General features: G+C 42.5%; 1 non-coding gene across 1 annotated transcript; it reads left to right on the forward strand.

Annotated features, from left to right (window-relative positions):
• Window positions 1-3,971: 3,971 nt before the first annotated feature.
• LOC115067863 lies at window positions 3,972-4,096 on the forward strand. Its single transcript, XR_003847229.1, has one exon. It is a non-coding gene; the product is annotated as a small nucleolar RNA SNORA40 (small nucleolar RNA).
• The last annotated feature ends 608 nt before the right edge of the window (window positions 4,097-4,704 follow it).

Below are 4,704 nucleotides of genomic sequence, written 5' to 3' on the forward strand. Positions count from 1 at the left end.
TTCCCAGCCTGTGGCACTGTTGGAAAATGCTGGAACCTTTCAGAAATAAGGCCTGGGGTGTGTTCACTTGAAGGAGATTGGCCAACTCTGGTCTATTCTTCCTCTCTGCTCCCTGGTTGCCATGATGTGAGCACTTCCTGTTGTAATGTGCTGCCTTATCACAGACCCAGAGTGACAAGGCCAAGCAATCATGGGCTGAAACCTCCAAAACAACCAACCCAGATGGACCATTCCTCTTTTTAAGTTGATTATCTCAGATATTTTGTTACAGAAACAGAAAGCTGTGTGTATTAGTTACTCTTCTGCTGCTGTGATAAAACACCATGACCAAGGCAACTTAAAGAAGAGTTTATTTTGGCTTATAGTTTCAGAGGAAGAGATCATAATGGTGGGGGAGGAATGGCAGGAGGTGGCTGGAGCAGAAAGCTGAGGAGGGTTCACATCTTCAAGCACACGGAGAAGGTACACACACACACACACACACACACACACACACACACACACAGACTGGAAGTGGGATCAGGCTATGAACTCTCAAAGCCCATCCCCAGTGACATGCTTCCTCCAGCAAGGTCATACCTCGTAAACCTCCACACCAAATGGGAACCAAGTGTTCAAATACATGTGCCTATGGGGGCCATTTCTCATTCAAACCAGCACACTGGGTAACTCACTAGCCTAATGTCATTATCATGTACCTAGGTTCCTTCTTGTTCTGCCCTCACCATCTTCCAATCATGGATGGTTCTCTTTATGGTCTAAAAATGGCCACATTTTCATGTATCACACACAGAGGACTGTATCCAGAGATAGAACAGAAAGCATACCTTCTCATTTCCCCCCTTTTAAAAAATGTTGGGAGTCTTTTAGATAGACCCACTGAAGGAGTACTCCAGTTGCCTCACCCTGCATCTCTGTTCAGCATGGAAGAAGCCAGAGTGGTCTGCATCCCGATTCCCTACTGGCAATTTAGGTAACCCCTTCAGAGGATGGCGTGATAAGAATAGGTGGTAAGAATTGGGTAGGCAGTTAGGGTAAAAAGACCCCAAAGAAATGTAGCCAGTTTCTTGGCTAAAAGTCAAAATGTCCTTGGGCCTGTTAGCAACATACTCTGTTCCAAGGCCAAAAATGTCAAAAGTATTTGGGAGCTTGTATCTAATCCTTAAAAGATTTTAGGGTTACCTCTTCAGAGGGGCGAATGTTGGAGGGGAGGGAGTGGGCATGGATTTGATCAAAACACCTTATATGCATATATGAAATTCTCAATAAAGTTTTTGTAAAAATTTCTTTTAAAGTTTTTGATTATACTTTATGTTTATGAGTGTTTAGCCTGTATATATGTAAGTGTACCCATACATGCAATGCCTGCAGAGGCCAGAAGAGGGCATCAGATCCCCTGGAACTGGAGTTATGAACAGTTATTAGCTGCCATGTGGGTGCTGGGAACCGAACCATGGTTCTCTGCAAGAGCAGCCAGTGCTCTTAACCACTGAGCCATCTCTCCAGTCCCACATTTCCCCTTTAAAAAAACAGCTTCCCCTAGGCTCACCAGCAGATTGATTTTCCTCCCATCTCATTGGCCAGGACTATATTACATGTTCTTGTCAAATCACCTACTGAGAGGAGGCTCCAGACCTTAACACTGTCTCAAGTGATACAATATGCCCTAGCATTGCTTAAGGAGCCAGCCAGGCATGGTGGCACAGGCCTGTAAACCCAGCAGCTTGAGGAGCTGAAGCTTAGGAGGATCACAAGTTCAAGGTCAGTCTGGGGAACTTAGTGAGATGATACCCTGTCTTAAAATTTAAAAAATAAAATAAAATTAGGAGGCTGGAGAGATGGCTCAGTGGTTAAGGGCACTGACTGCTCTTGCAGAGAACCTAGGTTTGGTTTCCAAAACCTACATGATGGCTCACAACCATCTGTAACTCCAGTTCCAGGGGACTTAATACCCTCTTCCAACCTCTAAGGGTACTTCACCCACATGATGCACTTTCATACATGCAGGCAAAACACTCATAAATATATTTTAAAAATACATTTAAACAAATTTTTTTTTTGTCTTTTTGAGACAGGGTCTCCCTGTAGCCCCAGCTGTCCTGGAACTCACTATGTAGACCAGGCTGGCCTTGAACTCACAGAGATCTGCCTGCCTCTGCCTCCTGAGTGCTGGGATTAAAGGCATGTGCCACTATGCCCGGCTTAAACAACTTTTTAATTAAACTAAATAATTTTAAAAAGGGCTGAAGATATAGCTCAGTGATAGAGCACTAACCTAGCATGTACAAGGCCCTGGGTTCCATTCCCAGTACTGAAAACAAACAACCAAAACCAAAACAAAACATAAGAAAAATATCACAGAGGACACATGGATAAAAAAAAAAAAACTTTGTCTTCTGCCCCAGGAAAGAAGGGGTGAGTGAGGGAGATGAGAAGGGGAACCCACTCTGCCAGCCATGTTTGCCTCTCTGAATGCCCACATTGCATTTCTGAGGTAGCTTTCTGGGCCTGCTTCCCAGACAAAAACTGAGGCATAGGATACACACAGACAGTTCTGACTCCAAAATCCTATTTATTGCGCTTGGCTTTGCTACCTCTTCATTCACTACATTACAGAGGAGAACATCGGAATTAAAATTCTCTGGAGGAGGATTTGGGATGTAGCTCATTTGGTAGAGTGCTTGCCTGGTATTTATGAAGTTCTAGGATTAATCCCCAGCACTACATAAAACCATACATGAGGGTACACGCTTTTAATTCTAGCACTCAGGAGGTGGAGGCAGGAGGATCAGAAGTTCAAGGCCATCCTCTTCTTGTACAAGTTTGAGGCCAGTGTAAGGTGCATGACACCCTATCTCAAAAATGAAAAATAGGGGCTGGAGAGATGGTTCAGTGGTTAAGAGCACTTGCTGCTCTTCCAGAGGACCCAGGCTGGGTTCCCAGCATCCACATGGCAACTAACAACAGTCTATAACTCCAGTACAGGCAATTTGAGCCCTCTTCTGGCCTCTGCCTCTTGAGAGCTGGGATTAAAGGTGTCCATCACCACTTCTGGCCACAGTGGAGCTTTATTCAGTCATAAAGAATAAAATTACATCATTTATAGAAACAGGAATGGAATTGGAGATCATCAGCCTAATTTGGAAAGACAACTATTGCATATTTCTCTCATATACAGAAATTAAAATTTAAAAAGACATGAAAGTATAAGGAAGATTATTGGGTAAGGGGAAAGGATAAGCAGGAGAGGTGGAGGACAAGAGATGGTAATGGGGTTGAGTATGATTAAAGTACAATAAAAATAATGAAATAACAACTAAAAGTTAACATATTAAAATACAACAGTGGAGGTGGGGACGCATTTGACTTAACAAGCTGGTTTTGAGATATGCATGTATATAAACTTTGACTCTGTCTTTGAAATAGGCCTAGGTTGCTTTCTTTTGTTCTTTTTCTTTTCTTTTTAAAAATATTTTATTATTTTTATTTTATGTGTATGAGTGTTATGCCTGCATGTAAGTAAGTGCACGCCTGTGTCATGCAATGCCTGAGGAGGACTGAAGAGGCTGTCGGATCCCCTGGAACTGGAGTTATGGACAGTTGTTAGCTGCTATATGGGTGCTGGGATTTGAACCCAGGTCTTCTGCAAGAACAGTGTTCTTAACCACTGAGCCATCTCTCTAGCCCCCTTCTTTTATTTTTTTATTTTTTTGAGACAGGGACTCAAGCCCAGACTGGCCTTGAACTTGCTATGTATTTGAGGATGATCTTCAACTCCTGGTCATCCTGCCTGTATTTCCAAAGTGCTGAGATTATACATGTGTGCTACCACACCTGATTTTATTCAGTGCTTGAGATCAGATGTAGGGCTTTGAGGATGCTAGGAAAGTGCTGCATCAACTGAGCTATATCCTCAGCTACTGGCTCTAGGTTTTCTAAAGGTATCTTCTGCTGTGAAAGTGTTCCATTCCTGCACTTGTGTTTGTTTTTGTCTTCCTTGTGGACAAAGCCTTATAGACATGTATAAAAAATAAATAACTTTATGACTCAGAACTCATTGTTCAACATGAGTTTGACATATATAAGCTGGAATATTATGAGAAAAAAAAGTACCATCCATTTTTCCAAGGTCTCTTCGGGTCAGCATATTTTTAAAAAAGGAGGATTTTTCTTAATTTTTTTTTTTTTAGCTGTCACTTCATTAAAAAAAGAAAGACTTTTAACTTGTCACTCAGCTCTGTCTTTGCAGGAATCGTGACAGACGCTATGTGGGGAAACAACCTAGTTCTAGGAACTGGTGACAGAAGCTGAGGTTTGTCACCTTCCCAGCTGTGTTTCAAATCCCACTTGGGTGTTTGTTTGGGGCCCATTTGGTGGTGCATCCTTGACCCAGGGAGAACTGAGTTACCTGGCCATGGCCATCTTGGTGGATAAATGCTCATATCACAAAGGCTTCTGTGATCAGATCCCAGGCAGAGGCCAGACCAGGAAAGAATGCTTAAGAGTGCTGTCCTCTCCATCTTCAAGGTGATAATATTTCTATGTCAGGGCTCACGATGAGACTGTATTCATTACTTTTTCAGTTGCTATGATAAAATACTCCAAAGAAGCCACTTAAGGGAGGAAAGATTAATTCTAGCTCAAGGTTTAAGGAGATACAGTCCTGGTTACGGATAAAGTCCAGTGGTAGAGTGCTTGTTTAGT

Source organism: Nannospalax galili, unplaced genomic scaffold (genome assembly GCF_000622305.1).
Source record: "Nannospalax galili isolate Female #2095 unplaced genomic scaffold, S.galili_v1.0 scaffold846, whole genome shotgun sequence".
In the NCBI taxonomy this organism is placed as follows: Eukaryota; Metazoa; Chordata; class Mammalia; order Rodentia; family Spalacidae; genus Nannospalax; species Nannospalax galili.